The 25,922-nt window shown below is 38.0% G+C and overlaps 1 protein-coding gene across 1 annotated transcript in view; it reads right to left on the bottom strand.

The window, feature by feature from the left end:
* LOC126278955 (uncharacterized) overlaps nt 1-25,922 on the bottom strand; it is a 189,258-nt gene that overhangs the window by 91,111 nt on the left and 72,225 nt on the right. The gene's annotated exons all lie outside the window — the stretch shown is intronic.

Raw genomic sequence — 25,922 nt, forward strand, 5'->3', positions numbered from 1 at the left:
TACAATAATAGTTTTTTGTGCGAAGTGTGGATAGATGTCAAAGACTGACTATTTACTAACTCAATGTGGAAAAACTGGAAATTTTATGCAAAAGAGTTTATCCTGATTGTTGGAAGGAAAAGTGCAGTGAAATTTTTGACTTACATAAGAGAAAAGTTGGAATGGATAAAAGTTTGACTGTATTTTTCAGTAACTTGTGCAACAGTAAAGTAATATACTCTGAAGTGGCAAAAGTCATGGGATTCATCCTAATATTGTGACAGACCTTTTGCCTGGCGTTGTGCAGCAACTTGGCATGGCACAGGTTCAACAAGTCACTGGAAGTCCCCTACAGAAACATTCAGCCATGCTGCCTCTATGGCTGTCCAAAATTGTGAAAGTATTTCCAGTGCTGGATTTTGTGCATGAACTGATCTCTTCATTATGTCCCATAAATATTTGATGGTATTTATGTCAGGTGATCTGGGTTGCCAAAAACTCACTAAAATTGTCCACAATGTTTTTCAAATGAATCGCCAACAATAAGGGCCTGGTATCATACATTGTCATCCATAAAAATTCCATTGTTGTTGGGGAACATGAAGTAAAAGAACAGCTGCAAACTGTCTCCAATAGCAAAACATAATCATTTCCAGTCAAGGATTAGTTCAGTTGGACCAGAGGACCCAGTCCCCTCCATGTAAACGCAGCCCACAACATTATGGAGCCTCCACCAGCTTGCACATTGCCATTGAAAACTTGGGTCAACGGCTTTGTGGGGTCTGCGCCACACTGAAACCCCACTATCAGCTCTTACCACATGAAATTGGGACTCACTTGACTGACCACAGTTTTCCAGTTGTCTAGGGTGCAACTGATATGGTCACGAGCCCAGGAGAGGTGCAGCAGGTGTTGTGCTTTTAGAAAAGGCACTCGCATCGGTTGTCTGCTACCATAGCCCATTTTGTCACACTGTTGTAACAGATATATAGATCATATGTCCCACATTGATTTTTGTAGTTATTTCACAAAGTGTTGCTTGTCTGTTAGCAACTTTACACAAATGCCACTGCTCCCGGTCGTTAAACGAATGCCGGCAGCAACAGAGTTGGCCATGGTGAGAGGTAATGCCTGAAAAATTTGGTATTCTCGACACACTCTTGATACTGCAGATCTTAGAATATTGAATTCCCTAAAGATTTCTGAAATGGAATATCCCACTTGTCTAGCTCCAACTACCATTTCATGTCCAACGTGTTAATTCCCATTGTGTGGTGATGATAATGTCAGAAACCTTTATGACAGCTCCGTCAATATGTTGCCCTTTTATGTTTTGTGTACATGATACTGCCGCCATCTGACTCTTTCTCACCACAGTGTAAGTGACAGTAAAGTGAGCAATTTGCAAAAATGAATATTCAGTATAAATGTACAGACAGTGATTTTTAGGGTGTTGATTATGAAGTGTTCAATGTCCAGCATCTCTGTTGTGGTTTGCTCTGATATGGCACATGTAAAATATGAAGTCCGAACTTTAATCAATAATACAAACTTATATAGAAGGGCTGGGGTCAAGTTATCAGTAAATGGTAAGCAAGTAGGAAGTTCAGTGCACTGTTTTGAATTCATTATGTGACAGTAACGCTTTCCCATAGATGGGTGATTCTAATCTTCCTTTCATAGATCACTCGACCATCTTCTACTGTGCTGTCTGTAGACTGTAAGTGAACAGTAATCATCTTCTACTTCGCTTGGTTCAAAAGTGTATAAAAATTTACTGTTTTAGAATTGGCATTTTGTATGTCAGTAAGAACTATGACGACAGAATCATGTGAAACACATACAGTATAGGGAAGTTTTATTAAATCTTGTGAAATGTTATTTAACTTGCTTTTTGAGCACAGTATTAGCAAGGAGAATTTTAAGTCACTAATAATAAATTTCTTTGAGCCAAAGCATCAGCTAATTGTGAAATAGAACTGGTGTCAGAATATTCGAGATGTGAGTTGGCAAAAGTTTATATAGCAGCATCTACGTCTACAGGATTACTCAGCAATTCACAACGAAGTGTCTGACATAGCATTCACCAAACCACATTCTGGCTATTTCTCTACCGTTCCACTCCTGGACAGCATGCGAGAAAAACGAGCACTTAAATCTTTCTTTGGGAGCTCTGGTTTATTTTATCATGATGATCATTTCTCCCTCTGTATGTGGGTGCCAACAGAATATTTTCGCAATTGGAGGACAAGGTTGCTGACTGAAATTTCATGAGAAGATCCTGCTACAAAGAAAAACACTTTTGTTTCAATAATTGCCATCCCAAATCATGTATCACATCCGTGGCACTCTCTTCCCTATTTCGCAGTAATATAAAATGAGCCACCTTCTTTTGTATTTTTTCAGTGTTCTCCATCAGTCCCATCTGATGCAGATCCCACACCGCACAGCAATACTTCATAAGAGGACAGAAAGGAGTCATGTAAGCAGTCTCTCTAGTAGAACTGTTGCATTTTCTAAGTGTTGTGCCAATAAAACAGTCTATGGTTTCCTTTCCCCATAACATTATTTATGTGATCATCCCAGTTTAAGTTGTTTGCAATTGTAATCCCTAAATATTTAGTAGAATTTACAGCCCTCAGTTTTGTGTGATTTACTGTGCGACCAAAATTTAGCACATTTCTGTGAGTATTCACAGGGATGACTTCAAATTTTTCATTATTCAGACTCAGTCATCACTTGTGCACCATACAGATATCTTGTCTAAATCATTTTGTGGTTAATTCTAATGACTTTACATGACTAAATAGCAGCAGCATCCGGCAAACAATCTATGAGAGTGGCCCAGATTGTCTCCCATGTTGTTTGTGTGGATCGGAAAGAGCAGAACACCTGTAACACTTTCTTAAGAATGCCTGATATTATTTCTGTTTTACTCGATGACTATCTGTCAGTTACTACAAACTATGACCTTTCTCACAAGAACTCACAAATTCAGCTGCACCACTGAGGCAGTACTCTACAGACATATGAATTGATTAGAAGACTCCAGTGAGCAACAGTGTAAAAAGCCTTCAGGAAATCTAAAAATATGGTTTATATCCCTCATCGAAAGCACTCATTTCTTCTTGAGAATAAAAAGTAGTTGTGTGTCACAAGAATGATATTTTCTGAAACCATGCTGACTATTGGTCAATAAATCATTTTCTTTGAGATAATTCATAATGTTAGAACACAATATACGTTCCAAAATCGTACTGCAAATTGATGTTAGTGATATGGGTCTGCAATTCAGTGGATAACTCCTATCCCTGTCTTCAGTATTGGTGTGACTTGTGCAAGTTTCCAGTCTTTAGGTACGGACTTTTCAATAAGGAGGTGGATGTTCATGATTACTAAGTATGAAGGTACAGTATCAGCATACTCTGAAAGGAACCTGACAGGTATACAGTCTGGACTGGAAGCCTTGTCTTTCTTAGGTGTTTTAAGTTGCTTTGCTACACTGAGAATATCTACTTCTGAGTTACTCATGTTGGCAGTTGTTCTAGATTTGAATTCTGGAGTATTTACTTCATCTTCTTTGGTGAAGGAGTTCCCAAAAAGTGTTTAGTAACATTGCTTTAGTGGCACTGTCATCAGTAACATCACCACTGTTTTCGTGCAGTGAAGGTATTGATTGTGTCTTGCCATTGCTTTACTTTACATATGACCAGAATCTCTTTGGGTTTCCTGCCAAATTTCAAGACAGTCTCTTTGTGGAAACTATTAAAAGCAACTCGCACTGAAGTTGCGCTAAATTTCGAGCAACTGTAAAACTACACCAATCTTGGAGATTTTGCAATATTGTTCTGACACATTTTGTGTGCCATTGGGGATCAGAAGTAAAGAGGGAGATAATATCTTGAATACATTGGTGTAGTACTTTTTGCAGTAACATGTAAAAGGTTTGGTGCTCAATACAATTATTTGTAAAAAAAAAAAAAATACATCTGTGAAAAAAGTGTTATACCACAGACTTTTCAGTTTCAGTTATGAGAAGTGCAGTCCAGTTGCCTATAGCAATAAGTGAAGTACCAAAGCAAGATTTGTGTCTATTTCGCCCTTCAGGCCTAACTTCCAAAGTAACATAGAGGTACAAAGTAAATGTAATGAAATCAGAAAATAAATACTCATATTTTGTCATATGAAAAAAATATTTTGTCTATAAGATCAAACAATGGAAACGCCAGGTAGGAATATCAACAATGTAGAAAAATACAGATTGCTACTTACCATGAAGAAGATGCACCAAGTTGCAGACAGGCACAATTAAAAGACACTCACACGTAGCTTCTGATCCACAGCCTTCGTCAGTAACCAAACAAACACACACACACACACACACACACACACACACACACACACCTCAAGTGCACACAACAGCCAACTTCAGCATCTCGGGTGGGAAGCATCTGGCCCAAGATGCTGGAGTTGGCGGTCGTGTGTGTGTGTGTGTGTGTGTGTGTGTGTGTGTGTGTCTTTACTAATGAAATCTGTGGCCAAAAGCTACATGTGTGTGTCTTTTAATCATGACTGTCTGCAACTTGGCGTATCTTCTTTACAGTAGGTAAGTAGGGAACTATTTTGTCTACAAGAGTATGATATGTTACTGTGGAGTATTATTCTCTAGAGTTATTTTGTCCTGTGCAATGCAGATGTTTAATTGATGTTTAATGAGATGATTAAGTATAATGAATATGTAATGATGAAATATATATGGAAGTATGTGGAATGTAAGAATACTGATACATCGACAATAAGTGAAGTAAAAATGAAATGCTAATAAGAAATGTATTAGATACACTATGTGATCAAAAGTATCTAGAGACCCCCAAAACCATACATTTTTCATATCAGGTGCACTGTGGTGCCACCTACTGCCAGGTACTCCATACCAGCGACCTCATTAGTCGTTAGACATCAAGAGAGAGCAGAATGGGGTGCCCCACGGAATTCATGGATTTCGAACGTTGTCAGGTAATTGGGTGTCTGTTGACTGACAGAGACCACAGACAGTTAAAGAGGGTTATAATGTGTAATTGGCAGACATCTATCCAGTCCATCACAGAGGAATTCCAAACTGCATCAGGATCCACTGCAAGTACTATGACAGTTTGGGGGGAGGTGAGAAATCTTGGATTTCATGGTCGAGCGATTACTCGTAAGCCACAAGTCATGCTGGTAAATACCAAATGACGCCTTGCTTAGTGTAAGGAGTGTAAACATTGAACAATGGAAAAAATGGCAGGGTATGGGTATGGTGAACGCTCCCTGAATGTCATCTGCCAGCTTGTGTTGTGCCAATAGTAAAATTCGGAGGCGGTGATGTTATGGTGTGGTCATGTTTTTCATGGAGGGGGGATTGCACCCCTTGTTGTTTTGTGTGGCACTATCACAGCACAGGCCTACATTGATGTTTTGAGCACCTTCTTGCTTCCCCCTGTTGAAGAGGAATTCGGGGATGGCAATTGGATCTTTCAACACAATCCAGCACCTATTCATAATGCACGGCCTGTGGCAGAGTGGTTACATAACAATAACATCCCTGTACTGGACTGCTCTGCACAGATCCTGACCTGAATCCCACAGAACACCTTTGGATTGCCTACTTCATGCCAGGCCTCACCGACATCGATACCTCTCCTCAGTGCAGCACTCCGTGAAGAATGGGCTGCCATTCCCCAAGAAACCTTCAGCACCTGACTGAACATATGCCTGCAAAAGTGGAAGCTGTCATCAAGGCTAATGATGGGCCACCACCATATGGAATTCCAGCATTACTGATGGAGGGCACCACAAACTTGTAAGTCATTTTCAGTCAGGTGTCTGGATACTTTTGATCACATAGTGTAGTGTACCAATGGTTAGGGAGCCTGACTTTTGCAGTACAGTAATCATGATGGATACACCCCCATAGCTAACAAAGTTTGTAAAGAAAGTATGATGAAAGTAAAAGGCGTTAGTATAACATGTTAAATGTGTACAGATGCATATCATTTTTTGTATAGGGGAACATCTTTAAGAGTTAGGCAACATGTAGTTATTTTGTATACAAGGTTATACTTACTAACATTTAAAATCCTCTGAAATGATACAGATGACACTGAGACAAGTAATTTAATTTAACACACATGGGGCTGCAAATATTCAGAAATACCCCAAAAGTGGAAGACAGATGCTGACCATGTGACATCACCAAGTGACATACCTCACCGCACATTTAGCGGTTGAGCCTACCAACCTGATGCACCTTGATCATCCCAACACAAGTCAAGTATTCATGTTGGTGTGGCTTTGGACCTGCATGCCCGACTTCAGTGCGTGGAACTCAGGGTTCAAGTTGTGTGCCTATCAGGCAGAATTTCTTCCATTGCTTTGATAGTTATGTGTTTATACTGAGCTTCAATTTATTAATTTACTGGTCTTGCAGTCTCCCTTGGTTTACTGCAGAATACAATAAAACATAAAAAACCTACTATGAGTATAAGCTTCTGAACTGTGTCATTTCCAGTAAATGATCTACATTTTCTTTGCTACATAACTGTATATAACAATAAAATAAGGGAGAAAAGAAAAGAAACACAAAGTAAGAACAGCTTTTGATTGATTACAGTGAGGACAATAATTTCATAACTTCCACATTTACAACATATCACATTTCCAAAAGGCGTTTGAAATTTGTGCTATTTGCTTGAATACAAGTGCTGCATCACTCAGTTGTCCCTTCAAACATGTGCACAAATCCTCTGAATTTTTATGTGATGTCACATGATCAACATATATCATTCAGTTCTGGGGTATTTCCCGACATTTGTGGGCCATGTCTCTTATATTAAATTACTTGTTACAGCATCATCAACATCGCTACTGGTTTTTTTAAACATTAATAAGAATAACGCTGTATAATGTACAACACTGGAAATGAAACACTGAATAAGAGAGTAACATTATGATGAAGTACTGATAATATTCTGCTGCGTATCTAATTTTCTTTCTGTTAGTAGTTGCTTTTGTGTTCATGCTAAAAATGTGGACAATTATTAAAAAGTGGTAGGAATTTGAGTACAATGACGGGATTTGATATTAATGAGGTGGAAATTATGAGAAGTAGTTTCAGTTCAGTGATTTGAGTTAGAGTACAAGCTAACATGAAGCACTGTCAATTCTCTTTATGTTGTTGGATTACTAGTTATATCATCCTGAAAAAAACACACACACACACTCTAAAGCACAAAACAAAACTGGTATAGGCATGCGTATTCAAATACAGAAATATGTAAGGAGACAGAATTCAGCACTGCGGTCAGCAACACCTATATAAAACAACAAGTGTCTGGCACAGTTGTTAGATTGATTACTGCTGCTACAATAGCAGGTTATCAAGACTTAAGTGAGTTTGAACGTGGTGTTATAGTTGGCGCATAAGCGATGAGACACAGCATCTCTGAAGTAGTGATGAAGTGGAGATTTCCCCTATGACTATTTTACGAGTGAATCAGGAATCCGATATACCATCAAATCTCCAACATAGCTTTGACCGAAAATAGATCCTGGTGGAATGGACCAAACACTGACTGAAGAGAATCATTCAATGTAACTGAAGTGCAAGCATTCCGCAAATTGCTGCAGATTTCAATGCTGTGCCATCAACAAGTGTCAGTGTGTGAACCACTCAACGAAACATCATCAATATGGGCTTTCGGAGCCAAAGGCCCACTTGTGCACCCTTGATGACTGCATGACACAAAGTTTTATGCCTCACCAGGGTCCATCAACTCTGTCATTGGACTGTTGATGACTGGAAACATGTTGCCTGGTCAGATGAGTCTTGTTTCTAATTGTATTGAGCGGATGGACGTGTACAGATATGGAGATAACCTCATGAATCCATGTACACTGCATGTCAACAGGGGACTGTTGAAACTGGTGGAGGCTCTGTAATGGTGTGGGGCGTGTGCAGTTGGAGTGATGTGGGGCCCATGATATGTCTAGAAATGTTTCTGACAGGCGACACATACATAAGCATCCTGTCTGATCGCCTGTATCCATTCATGTCCACTGTGTATTCCGACAGACTTGGGCAATTCTAGCAGGACAAAGCAATGAAAATATGCTAGTAACACCTTTACTCAATTGATTTCATAGCAATTAATGGAAATGAGCATTTGGCATCACTGGCCAGAAGGCCCCTTGCAGGGCAGATCCGGCCACCTTGGTGCATGTCTTATTACATTCGACGCCACACTGGGCGATCTCTGCGCCGAATGGGGATGAAATGATGATGAAGACAGCATAACACCTAGTCCCTGAGTGGAGAAAATCCCTGACCCAGCCGGGAATCGAACCCGGGCCCATAGCACAGCAATCTGCCACGCTGACCACTCAGCTATTGGGGTGGACATAGCAATTAATTATTTTAGGTAAAACATTGTTACTGAAATACACTGATGGAAAAAAATACAGCACTAAAATATAAAAATGTAGAGTAATGAAATTTCAGGATTACATTTGTCTAGGAAACATATTTAACTGATTTACATTGCAAGATCACAGATTAATGTAAGTGTTAAGCAACTGCAAATGTGAAATGCTAGAAACTTAATAACCAGTGTAATGATCAGAATGTTGCATGCAAACATGCAGCACTGTGTTGTACAGGTGCAGGATGTCAGTTTGTAGCATGGAATGAATGCCTATTGTACTTGATCAGTCAATATAGGGATAGTTAACGCTGTTTGTCAATGACACTGTAGTTGTTGTTCGATGATGTCCAATGTGTGCTTAACTGGAGACAGATCTGGTGATTGAGTAGGCCAAGGCAACATGCCACCACTCTGCAGAGCATGTTGGGTTATAACAGCAGTATGTGGGTGAGCGTTATCCTGTTAAAACAGCTCCTGGGTTACTGCTCATGAATGGCAGCACAAAAAGACAAATCACCAGACTGGCGTATAAATTTGCAGGAAGGGCACATGGGTCACCCACAAGAGTGCTTTTAGTGTCATATGAAATCTTACCTCAGACACAACTCCAGGGCAGGTTAGTTACAAGCCCTCAATTTCCTCCTGCTAAACAAAACATGGTCGTCACTGGCACTGAGGCAGAACCAGCTTTCATCACACAACACAACTGATCTCCCCTTGCCCTCCAATGAGCTCTTGCTTGACACCACTGAAGTCGCAAACAGCGGCAGTTTGGGGTCAGTGAAATGCACGCTACAGGGTGCCTGGCTTGGAATTGTCCTTGAATTGCTGCTCAAATTGCTGCTGCAGATGCAGTACAATGCACCAGACACATGCCAAATACAATGGTCTTCCCTCTTGGTAGTGCCATGTGGCCATCCAGAGCTCATACTTCTTGTAACCGTACGTTCTCTTGGCCACCACTGCCGGTAGTCATGTATAGTGGCTATATTCCTGTGAAGTCTTTCTGCAGTATCACAGAAGGAGCTGCAGCTTCTCAAAGCCCTGTTACATAACTTCATTCAAACTCAGAGAAGTGTTGATAACAGCATCTTTTCATCTTAAAGGCATTTTTAATTAACATCAACTCACCACGTCCAATTTCAAAGGTAACTAACACACACAACTGTTACAGTGTTTATTTAAAGGAAACTTGACTTGCATCCTCACACTGGCACTACTATCGCCACTCTTACGCAACTGGCACAAAATTTGAGTAGATATCATCTTTCTGATGCAGAAACATACCTACCAACTTCTGCTTGTCACACAACTTCTTCTTGGTGTCAATATTCCCCCCCCCCCCCCCCCCCCCTTCAGTGTAGGACTGCATATTTGAAAAACCGATTAGTAGAATACAATAGGAATTATTACTGTATCTGGAAGATTGTATTTAAACAAAATTCCATCCACTATTCAGTTATTCAGAAATGTCAATCTACAATTGCAATTTGCAGAAATCTCGCAAGCAACAAAAGAAAACTTCAGTTTCAATTGTTGTAAACTTCTATAAGTGGCATGTTGGCAGCCATTTTACTTCAGTCTGTTGAGAATTATGAAATGAGTAGGCTCCAGGTTCATGGGATAACACACCAAAGACAATTTAGTATGGATTACAAGGCAGGACACATACTGAGTGTTACCTAAATTTCATGTTCAGGAGTTTATTCAATGATTCAGTGACCACTTTTGGATGATTGAGTGCAAATTTGTAATTATTTTGATTGAAAATGTTAATTAACAATAATGGCTAGTGTAAACTGTGACAATAGGGTAAGACTGTGAATGGGTTGTTTCCAAATGATAATTACTGTGCTTAATGTGTTCATATTGATATGATTGTTCGATCTAAAGGACGGTGGTTTAATAGTTTTATTCAGTGACTGTGTTAACTGCATATTTGCCACATGCAAATGTTTGCAAATAATTGTGTCAGTGGTAGTTTACTGCACTTGAACAATATTGCAGGACATCAATGAAGTACAGTATGTGGCTATCCATTTAACTGTACATAAATAATACAAATACTTCTGTCAGCATCCAAGTGAAATTAATGTGTGAGAACCACAATTTTAGGTGTAGACTACATTACCGATAATAGGCAGTTCCCACCATCAACTTTTCAGTTGGTTTTGATGGAGGTGCTGCTACTGAGGTTAACAGTGCAGATAAAAACAGTTAATCTACAGAGCATTCAGCACTACTCTGGTGAGTAGCGGATGCAACATACCATGTTCGCGACTTTTAAGACAGAAATAAAAGCACAATCAACTTAAATTTGGCATCAAACTAGTCTTGATGCTTAAAATAAAAGTAGAATTGTGCCTGATGGTGTGAAGACAACTCGAAACAGCCACCACATCCAATTTTAAGTATGACACAATCAGTCACACTGTGTTACCAACAGATTGCAAGAAGCTGTGCTTTTTCTGTGGTCCTATTTCACCAATGGTTTCTTGTCATATTTTTCTGATACCAGCAACTGGAATTCTGAGAATAATTACATTACTTTAGCTGCTGGTAGCAAACTGATTGATGAAAATTATATGTATACTAACACTCCGCCTGGTTTCGCATGGGTAGCATTGAGTATCTACAGCCAGACAACCTATTTGGTGTGGTGTATTTTGTTGGCAGGTCACTGCATAGAGTTATGAATAAATGGGAGAGAACAACATTAAGTAACTGAATGCCATCACTTTCAGATAACTCATGCAATGTAAGCAGCACAAAGCAGGAAAGATGTCTGGAGGAATATTGAATTGATGTTTGGAGTACATATCATGGCAATGCTTGGAAGCACATCTTGTTGTAAGAAATACGTTTAAAATAAGAAAAAAAAACGGTATGAGGTACATGCTTAGCTCATGTTAAAGCACTTCCCTTGTGAAGCTTAGTATGCACTGTGATGCATTGTTGACACTCGTCACAATACAGGGTTTTTCAAAATGAATATATGGGTTTTAAGGCTTTGCTGCACATATTACTTTCACTTTACAATTATAAATAACACACCTAATGAAAGAGAAACACAAACAGTTTCTCTTACAATTATTCAGTGTGAACACCAATCACACATCAAGTCGATAGGTGTGTTGCTCCAAATTGTCAGGAGTAACTGTTGCAGTAACACTGTTTCTAAAGTCGGATAGATCAGCTGGTATCAGAGACATATACACATATTCACGTCAGATCACGTGTGAATGTGGAGGTCATGCATAAAATGCTCTGTCATCCAGCCCGTTGGGGCCAATCCAGCGATCAGGTACAACGTCATTTAACCAGTCGCATACTGAGTTATCTCAGTGAGGCAGTACACTATTTTGCTGTCAATAAAGTTGTATTGTTCAACTTTTTCCAATTGAGACATGGACCATAGTTGTAGCACATCAAGATAAGAAATGCCAGTTACAGCTGCTACACCGAAAAAGAAAGGCCCATAAACTTTCCACAGGGATACAGCATAAGAAACATTCAGTTTGCAACTGTATCATCTCCTGGCGATTATCTGATCACCAGATGTGCACATTACATGCGTTGACACTTCCTCTGATGTGAAATGTTGATTCATCAGTGAAAATGACACGACCCAGAAATCTTGGTTGTCATGCAGCAACATTTCGTTTGCTAAGTTGGCACATAAATTGTAGTCTGTACATATTAGAACTTGTAACAACTACAAATGATAAGGATGTAGTAAGTGTCTCCTTGAAAGTCTCCACACAGACTCCACTGAAGCTGCTAATTCACAACTAGACTTCCGAACTGATTTCTTGGGGCTACGCATGAAAGACTCTCATTCGTTCAACACATTCTTAAGTCACTATTGGTCGTTTCATACTCTTCCCTTTGCGCACAGGTATACAAATATCATTTTTTGTATTATTTACAATTGTAAGTTGAACATAATAAATGCTACAAAGCCTTAAAAACCATGCATTCATTTTGAAACACCATGTACTTTGTCAGGAACCCTTTATGGCAGACATCTTTGCCATGCCACGCAAAGAATCATGTCCACACCTAAGTTTCATTCAAGGAAGGCAGAAAGCTGAAAGCTACGTCATCTGGTGTGCTGCTGAAAGAATGTACTGTATGTGAATGAAGCAAAATAGCTGAAGTAGTTTTTCATGTTTTTTCACTGTGTCTTGTTCTCAAATGATTGCAGGGAAACTATTGGTTAAAATGTTATTTCAAACTGTAAATCTCTCATCACAGCCTGATGATAATGAGGTGGTTGGCTTTCTGTTACTGGTCATATTTCTTATGATTCTTCAAAGTTAAGTAACTCGCTGCCTGTTGTTTGAAAGAACTGCAGTGAATTAAGATTGCAAATTGCGATTGCTAATTGAGAGAAGCAGAAATCGGCAGACTGAAACTGTTGTCATATTTTGAAATGTATATCTGAAAGTCAAGTAACTCACTGCCCATTGTTTGAAGAAATTGCAGTTAATTAAGGGAACAAATTGTGATTGCTAATCGAAAGAACCAGAAATCAGCAGTCCGAAACAGTTGTCGTCATATTTTGAAATGTATATCTCCAAACCACTGAAAGGTGAATGCTAGGTTAAAAGGTGAAGTGAAAAAATGTGACATAGCCAGGGCTCAATTTCCCAATCTTTTAGTTTTCAGCCACATGCTCTACAACTATATCATCAAATGCAAAATAGATCCAGCTTGCTGCATTCTTGAGACACCCTGCTTTCTTGTGTTGCGATTGCTGTTCGCTAGGTGGCAATGGAATCATTTTCATTGTTCAACTTTAATTTAACATCATTCAGACAATTTGTACAAAATATTTATAACTTATATGCAAAAATTTTTCGTGTGAATCAGTGTATTTGTTAGTCAAAACTGGATCAAAATCCCTCTGGGAGTGCCTGCGATTAGCCTGCATATGCAGATGGATGTGAGCAAGTGACTTCAATTTTTATATAAAGATAAGAGAAAAGAAGAGATGAGAATGTACACTAATAAATGTTTAAATAAATTACATCATGATTCAAAACAATTTCAGCAACAAACATTTATTTGGTTAGTATCAGATTTTTTGAAAACTAAAATGATGAAAATTTATTCACATCTGGACACAAACAGATTCAGAATTGTGATGTGTTCGTCACTGCACAACATAACAGTAATTGAAAGAGACTGAAATGATATTAAATCTGAACATAGAATGGTTTAGAAACAAACATGTTCTTCCAAACACAGCACATAAAGAAGCAATAGTACGTTCAGATATTTAGAAACTGATTTCAACTTTATTTAATCTTTCCAGAAACTTTACAGAGAAATATTCTGCTTAACCCAGATGATATACAGACACAAAATCCACATGCCTTTAATCAAAAATATCTTGCAAATTGCATAGTATGTACACAACCTCAACATGGCAGTAATTGTAACATATTTTCACAGAATGAATATTCTTAATTTGGAAATAAGAAGATAAATTGTATAAGGCACTTTCCAAAGGTAAGGGCCAACTGGAAGCACAGATGTTTCAGTTCAACTCTTGTTAACTGGCAGCCATACTTTCATAAGTTTAGTTGACATTTTGGTGGCTAACAACAATCAGAAACTAAACTATACAGTCAGTAATGAAGTCCAGACTGAAAATCAAATTCAAAAATAAAAGAGAAATTTAACAGTCAACAACAATGCTACGAAGGACCTGCACGGCAGACATTTAATTACAAAATACTGGACATTTGCGTTTGGATTCTAGAGCTAGAAATGATATCTGACTGGTTGAGGGTGTGACAATGTGGATGAAACCAAAAATACCTTTGCAGTGTCTCCAACTATGTAGCTTCGTTGGCATCTGTCTTTAAATGTCTGCCAACTGAGGTTTTTCAGCATTTTGGTGACACTCCCCCATGAGTCAAATAAACCTGTCACCATCTGTGATGCACTTCTTTACATATATTCAGTATCCTCTGTTAGTCCTATCTGTTATAGGTCCCCACACTTGAGCAATATTTTAAAACAACATACACAAGTGTTTCATAAGCAGTCTCCTTTGTAAACTGACCGCATTTTCACACTATCCAGCCAATGAACCAAAGCTTGCCTTGCTTTACCTCTGATTGAGCCTGTTTGTTCATTCCATTTCATTTCCATAAAAAAATTTATACTTAGCTGTCAATAAGATCTGATGATTCCAATTGTAGCACACTGACATTGTAATCACAGGATGTTACATTCCTCTGTTTTGGCTAGTGCAAGCCTGAAAACGTGTCATGTCCCAAGAATTCAATTTGACAATAAGTACCCAAAACTTACTGCATCTCACAATAGTGATAATTTTCTGCTTAGCATTTTAAAGGTAGATTACTTTGATACAAAATGATAAGCATAATTCAATAATATAAGTAACATAAATCCTTTCATGTTACTAATATGAATATAGATGCCACAATTTTAGTTCAACCACCCGAAAACACATTCTCATTTGATCGACTCCAGCATGTCCAATGGATTGTGAAATAAAGACAGAATATATTCTTCAAAATAGTTTATTCATACTCCTGTAATGTTAGGTTGAAACCGAAAACTAAAAAAATGAAATAGGGAAAAAAGGCAGAATGACTGAGACAATTCTGTCTGGATGTCATCAAACACGGCACATTAATACCACTCTACCATTCCAGCGGATGTTGAGGAAGAGGGAATAAGCTTTAAAAAAAGGCTTATTCAATTTTGATGCTATCTATAATAATGTGTTTACTTATTAAACTTCAGATGTGTTTACAATTAGCAGATTTATTGCAGTACTTTCATAATTTCTATTTTTTAGTGTTGACTGATGTAACTGAAGTTCAACAAAATGTGTTATCAAAGACTTTTTTTGGATTGGTTGGGTATTGCATAGCCAGGACCAAGGTATGATTAGATGGATGTGGGAAACCTCCCAAAACCATCTTTGAATTGGCTGGTAGAATCAACTTTAAAAAGCTTAGGACTGCACCAAGGGAATCCTCCTCTCTCCACTTAGCCACATTATTGTGCAGCATGCAGAATTAGTAGTTTTCTGACTGCATGTGGCACTGTGTGTGCCAATAGACTGAGAAGCTCCAAGTCCTCAAGAGCACATTCTTTTCGAGCTTGAAATCTCACACTTTTTCCTCTTTTCTTATTCATAAAATAGTGTTTTCTTTCTGTGACTGATGTGATTGGATTAAGTATAGATGTACACACCCGCAACATAGCACCACTGTGGTTTTATGAATGCACTTCAATAGCTGTGTTGTATTATACTGAATGTGGAATCAGCAAGACATAATGGGTACTCTTTTTGCAGAGACAAATAGTAAACTACTGTTGTGTTTCTGCTGAGCATCAACGGAAGGCGGTGTACTTATGCGAACTGGAGACAGATGACTGGCACTTATACCACTGCCACATTTATGTATTGGGAATGGATGATACAATCTGTGCGCCATAGTTCTAGACTGGCTCCTTTCTGTGGTTTGGTAAGTGCTGAACTAGGAAGTGACAGAAAATGATTGAAGACAGTATTTTGGAACAGTTCTGTAAAGGTTTGTACCCATTATGCACTGACTGATAAAGCTACAATATTTCACAATGTGATCATCAACGTTAAATCTGCAGTTTAGTCGAGTCACAGACAGGTATTTGAGAGAAGCTTGTAGAGAATAAAGAACCTGTACCTAGGTTTCAGGAGGGCCAAGTGTCCCCTCTTGTACCCCTTGCAAAAGCCTATGATAATGACATTTTTCGAAAACAATGGAGGTATATTATGTGCACCACCATTCTTCAACAAATGCACAGTTCTTTCGTCCTTCTATTTTACAATACATGGCACAGTGTCACTTGTAGGTTTCACCACATTTCAGTTCTTTATATTGTTTCTGGTTAGGCATGTTCTTTTTTGATGTACTATATTCGAATAAATTTATCAGTGATAAATGTGTAGGACAAGATGGACTGCATCTAATCAGGCTAGGATCAGAAACACACATAGTGATTTATGTAAGATCATACTTAGTAAGGGAAACTAGTATGCAGAGATGAAGGTGTAAAAATTGACAAACAAGTTGAAACAAAAATACACAAACAGCATTTCAAACCAGATGCCATTAGGAATTTTCAAAACAGTAACAATATGTTCATAATGCACTTGAACATAAATGGGTTAAGTTCAAACTACACAAATGGCAGAGAAACAAAACTTAATGCCTTGCAAATCATTTTGTCAGAAATACCAAATATCAAGGTTGTACGCTTGAATGAACACTGACTTACAAGAATAGTATTAAAATCTAAAATAACCTTGATAATTTTTATGTTGCCCACAGCTATTGTAGGAGTAACTTAACTCGAGGAGGATCATGCATACTTGTAGAAAGATCAGTGGAATATAGAGAAGACTCAATTTCGATTCCCTTAATGAAGAATGTATATTTGAAAGCTGCTGCGTAGAATAGGGCAAAATATTGTAATTTTATCTGTGTATAGAATTCCAGGTGCAGAAATAAAGAAACATTTTTTGTTGAAATTCCAGTGTCTATTGCAAAAACTTAAAAAAGAAACCAAGAAAAAGAGTCATAATAACTGCTGATTTCAACATCGACCTAGTCAGTGAAGCCAATAACTCAACAAAATTCATTGATTTGATCCAAATATGGTTTTCAGTGCAAATTTCACTGATTTTACTCAAGTAAACAAAATGTCTGCAACATGTACAGATAATATTTTAACCAATTACACTTATAACGAGGCAAATAAGTTTTGTTTAGATTTAGGACTTTCTAATCATTGTGCTCTATTCATGGAGTTACCAAAAACAATAGAACCTTGCTCAAGAAAAACCTACACCAAATGCCAGTTCAGCAAAGAAAATATGAACTTATTCTACCGTAGATTAAATAAGGTGGAGTGGGCTACAGATCATAGTATTTAATGCTCTTAAAATTTTGCTACTTTCTTGGAAAACTTCCTACACATTTTTAATGAAACTTTCTCCCTTACTGTACATCACACAAATGTAGGAAATAAAGTAAAGTGGATTACTGAAGGAACAAAAACCTTAAGTGCAAGAAAAAGACAGCTACATAGGGAACTAAAACATAACAAAAGTCCTGATTTTGTTGCCTATGTAAAAGATAAAAAAATATTTTTTAGAAAGTTGTAAAGGCAGCCAAAGAACTGGCAAATAATAGATTTATATTGCATAGTGAAAACAAATCAAAAGCATTACGGTCAGTGATAAAAGCTGAAACAGTTGCCACAGGTAGAGGCCATGATATTTCTGAAATCAAAATAGAGGATAAAACTATTGTAAATCCTGCTCAAATTTCTGAATTATTTAATGAATTCTATATACATGTAAACAAATCTAATGTCAATGTAGCAGAGTACCCAGACAAGGTAAATTTCTTCAACAGTGAGCAATTTGATGGTGAATTTTTCGGTACATTTACCAAAACGACTGTAAAACAGACAGAAAATGTGATACTATCACGAAAAAGTAAAACATCAGCAGGATGGGATGGAATGCCAACAAAAGTATTAAAAACAGTCTCTAACATAATTACACAGCCATTAACTACAATAGTTAACCAGTCCCTTCTAGAAGGTTATTTTCCAAACACACTGAAGTACACAGTAGTTAAGCCATTGTTCAAAAAAGGCACAAAAGTAGATATGGGAAACCACTGCCCAGTCTCTCTTCTTCCATCACTATCAAAAACATTTGAAAAAGTAGTCACCATACAAATTCAAAATTTCATAGAAAAATTTAAAGTAATCTCAAAAAACCAGTATGTATTTGAAAAAGGCAAAACCACAGAATCTAGTATAAATAATTTTGTTGATAAGATAAGCTCATCTCTAGACAACTCACTGCATGCCACAGGAATTTTTTGTGACCTATCAAAGGCATTTGACAGTGTGAATCACTCCTTGCTACTCTGTAAACTGGAAAAGTACGGAATTAGGGGCATGGTATTAGAATGGTTTAAGTCCTATCCAACTAACAAAGACAAAGAGTGGTTATAACATCAGAGAGAGGAACTTATACTTCAAAATGAGAAACCATTTCACATTAAGTACTCCAATGTTCTGTCCTAGGTCTCATTCTGCTTTTGTTTTACATAAATGACCTGCCACTTAATATTGGGTGTCACTCAGTTTTATTTGCAGATGACACATCTTTAATCATTGAAAGTAACAGCACTGATCAAATTCCACAAACTGTATTAAATACTTTAGAGAAATTAGATACCTGGTTTGATTTAAATGGGTTAAAGTTAAACATGGAAAAGACTCGGTTAATGCAGTTTAATACAAAACAAGTAAAATTAAATGATACTCAGGTCAGTCACAGAAACCAGGATTTGCAGGAAGCTAGCTGTGTGAAATTCTTAGGAACGCAACTAGATAAAAACTCTATCATGTGGATCAGATATACAGTATCTTGTAAATAAATTAAATAGCCTAGCATTTGCAATGAGAATATTGTACAATGCTACCAGCATGGGCATAAAAAAAGTAATATATCATAGCTACTTTCAATCAGCAATAAGGTCTGGAATTGTATTTTGGGGTAACTCAAACCATGTGTGTCAAATACTAAAACTTCAGAAAACCATCATTAGAAATATGCACAATGTAAGGCAAATAAAATCATGTTGCCTACTCCCAAAAATTTAAGTATATTAAGTGTTCCCTCAGTATACATAGATGAGCTGATTATCTTTGTGCACAGTAACCCTGATTTATTTGTAGCAAATCATTTTCAACATGATCACAACACCAGAAATCAAAATAATTTTATGCTGCCCACCCACCATTTGAAACTTTATGCTCAAAGTCCACATTATAAGGGCATGGAAATTTATAACAAAGTGAAAGGAAGATAATTGCTCAACATAAATTTAGAAACACTGAAAAAATCCTTATATGAAATGGAAGACAATGCCTCAAATTACATACATATTCATTTACACCCTCATGTAACTTAAGCTGGCCGCAGTGGCTGAGTGGTTCTAGGCGCTTCAGTCTGGAACAGCGCTGCTGCTACGGTCGCAGGTTTGAATCCTGCCTCGCACATGGAAGTGTGTGATGTCCTTAAGTTAGGCATGGATGTGTGTGATGTCCTTAGGTTAGTTAGGTTTAAGTAGTTCTAAGTCTAGGGGACTGATGACCTCAGATGTTAAGTCCCATAGTGTTTAGAGCCATTTGAACCACACAATTTTACTACACAAACAATGAAAGAAATGTGTAACACATTTTGGTGTTCCATGAAGTATCTAATGTAGCAGAGGAACACTGATGCAGTGTGGTACATATTTTGAACTCGGAGTTATTCGTGACATGATCGTCTCCTGTCGAATATTTCTAAGAACCATGAATTCTACAGTGATTCTGAATGTATACACATCATTATCTTACCCGTAATAAAGAGCAGAAACAACACTAGGCTATATTACATAAGGATGGAAACAACAACACATTCATTTGCAGTGGGCACAACCAGCAACACTGTGCACATCATAAGAAATAAGAATATCCAGAGACGGACTATATGGAGCAATGCTACTTCTGACCTCTCTATCATAGTGTAACTACAACGCTTTGTACAACGGGTGGTTAATCAAACATACTTTCAGATTCGATGAGTTAAGACTTCACAGTTAAGTGGTACTTTTTTGGGTAAAGCCTAACCTGAAAGAGTTAATGGTGTCAGACTAAGATCTGTTCAGAATTTGTACTTGTATTTGAGCATAATCACTTCCTTTGGTCCACGAGCTCCGAGATGATTCATCTTGCCAGCAACTGAACACTCTTTCACAAATGATATGTCTATATTCCACATGAAGCTTTATGTCTAGTGGATTTCCACTGCATACAACTCACTTTGCCAAGTCATCTGCTTTGTCACTGCCTGAAATTCCACAATGGACTTAAATTCACTCACTTCGCCTGTTGAGGAACCTGCTGTTTCCTGTGTCAGGGGCTGCAAATGTAAAGGGGTAGGGGCCTATTACCTATCAACAGTTAAAAAATACAGAGAATAACAGTACCCCTTAGGTAAATGGCAGCAAGGGATGGGAAGAAACACCAGATGCACTCAGTGAGTATGCCTGGAGGCCTCATTCGGCATGTGGAAGAGCCTATTCTGGCAGCCATTGGGGGAACTAGGTGCAGCCAACTGCCGATTATGGTACAAGTTGTAATAAACCATCCCTATCGTTTGGGATCTGAGGTTATACCTGGATCATTCCAGTGACTAGCAGTGATGGTTTAGAATACCAGCCTTGCTCGTGGAGTTTCAATGCTCAAATCTACAGCATTGTCACCAGAGCAGGTTGTGGCCCTCTAGTTCCGAGTTGAGTGGAAGGCCTGTACCAGAGATTTATGGGATTCTGTGGCAGACTAGGCTGTGACTTCCTAGATTAGGTGACTCTCCATACCGTCCAGATAACAATAGCTGTAGGAAACGCAGAAGTCACAGTACACAAGAAACTCAAAATCCATCAAGATTGAAACTGAAGTTCCATGTGAAATTGTTAGAGCAAAATTCACTCTTTTGCAATAGAGTAACCATGCATTCCAGTGGGGAATTTTACATATTTTATTTATATACATAGGAATTAAATATAGGCTATTTCTATTATTACCACATTTTTATTTATTTTTTTATTTATTTTTTACTACATACTACATATATGTGCATAATCCAGTCTTTGTATGAAGAGGTTGACTGAGTCAATAGAATTACTGTTCCAAACATCATCTATTTGATCAATACTGTGTTCTTGACCTCTCCTTCAGGTGTGATTGTTGGGGCTGAGGAATATGTGAGTGTGGTGTACAAGGATTCTTTTTAATATGAGATGTTGTGACATGAATCTGTGTTGTGAGTTATTCCTTCTCTCAATCCAGTTTACTACTATGGTTTCCAGCCATTGTGACATAGGGTCTGTTGCTTACATATTCTTCAACTTTCTTAATTTATATATTGAGAGTAGCTGATGTTTCTTTTATCTCCTGTTACTTAATATACATTGGGCATGATTTATCCCTTGGCGGGTGATTTCCTTTACAGTGTACATAGCGTCTTATTTGACTTGTTCACTCTACTGCCTTATGATTCCCTCCACATTTATTACAGTTAGCCTCTGACAGTCACTGGTTACTGAGATGCCCATATCAGAGACAATAGAAGTACTGTCTTACTAGTGATATGTATGGCCTAACATTACATCTCATACTTCAGGGTAATTACAAATGATTCATTGGGTTTTGGCATCTTATGGCTTCAAATATATAATGCCCACCCATTTGCACTAATAACCAATTGAAAGAGCGTACTTTAAAGTTTTGTTTGTGTCATAGCAGGTTCCATTTTGACTCATCAAGTGGAAGGGTGATAACAGTTTGCAAAATGGTGACTAATCAGTAGAAAGCATTTTGTGTGTTGCAGTATGAGAAGACAGAATCTGTCACTACCATGCAGCATGCATTAGAAGACAGTGGAACAAACAGCTACCACCTCAGCTAAGTGTTCTGTGATGGCACTGATAGTTCAAGGACACTGGCTGTGTCTGTAAATGAAAAAGCCCTTGCTAACCATCTGTCATGGGGGGGGGGGGGGGGGGGGGGGGAACAGTGGATAGTGTCTGAGATGTGTTCCTTCGTAATCCAAAGAAATCCACACGTCATGCAATTCGCAAACTGGGCATTCCTCAGCCAACTGTGTGGAAGGTTCTGTGGAAGCGATTATGTTAGAAAACTTACTGCATACATCTGTTGCAACATTTATGGCCAAATGACCCCATCATCAGATACAAATTTTGTGAAAATTTCCAGAAATCAAATGGAAGATGATGAATTTCCCCATTGACCCATGTTCAGTTATGAGGCGATGTTTCACCTAAACAGTAACGTGAACTGTCACAATGTTCACATATGAGGCTCAGAAAATCTCAATGTTGCGGTGGATATTGAAAGAGATTCTCCAAAGGTGAATGTATTCTGTTCTGTGTCATTTAGCAATGTTTACAAGCCGTATTTCTTTCCTGGGAAAACTGTGATGGTTATGATGTACCTAAATATGTTACAAGACCAGTTGTTTCCGAGACTGACTGGCTCCATTTTAAAAAAAAAAATTGAGATGCAGCACGTTGCCAAATGTTTTCCTGTGACTGATGTCCTGTGCAATTTGATAACATTGCCCTTCAATACAGGATAAGTATTCTGAGAATGTAGAATCTCAGTTTTCAGTAATGTAGGTAGTAAACAGTTTTAATCTGCCAGGAAGTTTCATATCAGCACACACTCCGCCGTAGAGTGAAAATCTCATTCTGGAATGTAGGTAGTAATTGGAATTACATGCTGTCAGGCTGCATCAGTCCTCATTCAGATAGCATGCTTTCATTCTATCAATGATGGCTAGCCAGTGGCTAAGACAATTCCATAAAGCCAGCACTACTCCACAAACAAATTTCTGTGCGAGTGAGTCAATATTTCTACATTTGTGGCAGGTGGCTGTTGCCCTGAGGTGGATTTTGTACAGTTTGTTATTTGTAAGGATTTTGTGACTAACAATCGGATACCATTATGAGTGAATCTGTGAGGGCAATAACGTTTGTTGAATATTTCACCATGGTATTGTCCAGTTCATCTGTGGTTCCCTCTTTAGAATCGGGTTTTCAGATGCAGCCTTAGTCATGACTTTATATATAGACCCATTAAGAACCTGTGAGGTGTTTGATATACTATCTAAATATACTATATAAATAACTAAATTCAAGAAAGTGTTTCTGGATGTGCTGGTATTCGGGAAGAATTGTCTCTAGGTGTATTAGTGGCACTAGGCTCATTGGTCTCATGCCTGTTAAAAGACTATGAAGAAGGCACGTGCTCTGACGTATTTCTTTTATAATTTGGTTTATGAAGAGTCTCATTTATTAGTGTCAAATGCTGATTAGATCAAGCTTGCTCCACCAGGAAGACAAGATGAGTGCCATGAACTGTACTTGAAAGATGCTATCATGAACACATGAATGCCTGCTGAATATTTGCTGCCGAAGATTCAGGGAGCAGTAGTACTTGGGCCACATAGTACATTTTGCTAGCAAAGCATGCATACACTGTTTGCAAGTTTTGTAGCAGCTTCAGGTGCAGGTGCAACATGGCCCTGACACGGTTCAGAATATCCACGCAGTTCTAAGTTATCTAGCAGCCAGTTGTGGCCATTCACTTGGTGCCCGGAGAACAGTGTAAGGTTTGTTGCTCAGCTCGTGTCACTCAGGAGTTTCACCAAAGATCCCACTAGGTGGAAGTATGGGCTTTTCCTGTTGTTGATCTGAGTGCCAGTTGCCTTCATGTAGATTTTAAGAACATTTTCCTGGGAAGCCAAGTCCTGTTGGAAAAACACAACAGATATGTACATTGTCTGAGTATTCTGTGCAGCATATCTGTGTGCTCTGAACCATTTATCCTCTAATTCTACTTCCAGTGAGATGCAGTCTCATTAAATGGCTATGGCATATAGGTCCATTGATAGTGGGCATAGCTGGTGGATAAATCAACTGATGCAGAGTAATTTTATGAGGCAGCCATTGATTAAAATGCAAGATGAAGCATTTGATACCATTTCATGGAGGATTGTTGTGATACAATCTCCATATCCCATCCTCATCATCATTTCTACTAAAAATTCATGTCTCACACATTCAAATGCCTTCAAAAAGAATAAAAGCACAGTTTCTCTTTCATTTCCCACTGCTGTTGCAGAGTGTATTGCATCCTCTAGACCCCACACAGCAAAACCAACACTTCTATGAGGACAGAACAATGTTGTTAGCTGCCTAAAATCTTCTCCAAAAGGGATTTCATAGAAATGTTAGCTGCTCGCACAAAGATTTTGAAACCTGCATTATGCAGTGTGAATAGGCTGGAGATTTACATACGTGACTGCTCCAGCCAGTTTTTTTGGATAACTACTAGTAACCCTTCTTTCAGAGTACTGGGTACCACTGTGCCTAGCCACAAGTCACACCTTGAAAGGAGTTTTTGAGTATTTCACAATAGCACTGATAGAATTCTGGCTCAGAGGCCATGCACTACACAGTGTTTGCGAAGTCTAAATTAGATGTAGAAGTGTATATAGAGTGATACCCTCTGTATCTAATAGCAAGTTTGTTTACTTTGCTCACTTTCACTCTCATTATCCTGTATGGTGTTATATTTTAGGGCAACTCTGTACACTCACCAAAAATATTCTTAGCTCAGGAAAGGATGGTCAGACTGGTCTGTTGTGTCAGTTTGCAAACTTCATTTAGGCTGTTGTTCAGGTGTGCCTGAAATTTAGATTTGTCATCTCTGTATGTACACTCAGTCACAAAATTTATTGTTGGCAACATTGACCATTCAGAATAAACTGCAACATTCATCAAGGGAACACTCAATGGAATATTACATGCGCATGGGTAACACTTTCTAGAGCATTGTACAACAAATGTGGACAGTCCACCAGATTTCGTTTCCAACAGGCTCCCAGCAGAACTGAAGAAAATTGAGTGATAAATTCTAAAATACACATGCTGATAATTATGGGGATTACATTAAATACCAGTGCTCCTCCTCTTACAATATATTTTTTACATACAGTAAATCATGACTCTATATACTGGAAAAATCCCAGGCAGTAGTGGTTAATAATGCTCCTTTAAATAAGGAAGATTACAGCTTATCATCTCATGAATCATAAGAAGTGACACAAAAATTTCACAAAAACAATAATGTGTAAAATAACCCATAACTGATGGTATTGGTTAAAAACAGTCTTGGTTGCAATTTTAGTTTTTTATTTTTCAACTACGTATTTTGCCTTATTTAGGCATCTCCAGGTTGATCTTTTCTAGATGGACGTGAGTTACTCCAAGACCTGCATAACACATTCTCGTTCACAGGAGCGAGTAACAGAATAAGGCGAAATGCATAGTTGAAAAATAAAAGACTACAATTGCAACCAAGACTGTTTTTAACCAATACTGTTAAGCACTGGTTTGCTGTATGCCACATATGGATCGGAAGAATTCCAAAACTGATCATTTTTACAAGATATTGTGGAATTCATAATTTTGCCATAGCAAAATGTTATAAATCTGAGGACAGTAGATTACTAATACTCATAACTGGTAAGCAGTTACGGAATGTTAAAACTATACAATTTTAAAGCAACAATTAATTTCCTGTGTGATGAACTTCAATGTTTAGATGAAAATAGCACCGAAATTAGCAAAAATAACATGGAATATGACAAAAAAATGTCAAACATGGAAGAAAAGTAACACCGAGGATGATGGAAAGGTGACACAGAATTGACAAAAATAATAAATAATTTTTCAAAGATAACAAATCTGTTCAAAAAAAAGTGCCCTGAATCTGGCCATAAAATAAAAC

This window comes from Schistocerca gregaria, chromosome 6 (genome assembly GCF_023897955.1).
Source record: "Schistocerca gregaria isolate iqSchGreg1 chromosome 6, iqSchGreg1.2, whole genome shotgun sequence".
Lineage (NCBI taxonomy): Eukaryota > Metazoa > Arthropoda > Insecta > Orthoptera > Acrididae > Schistocerca > Schistocerca gregaria.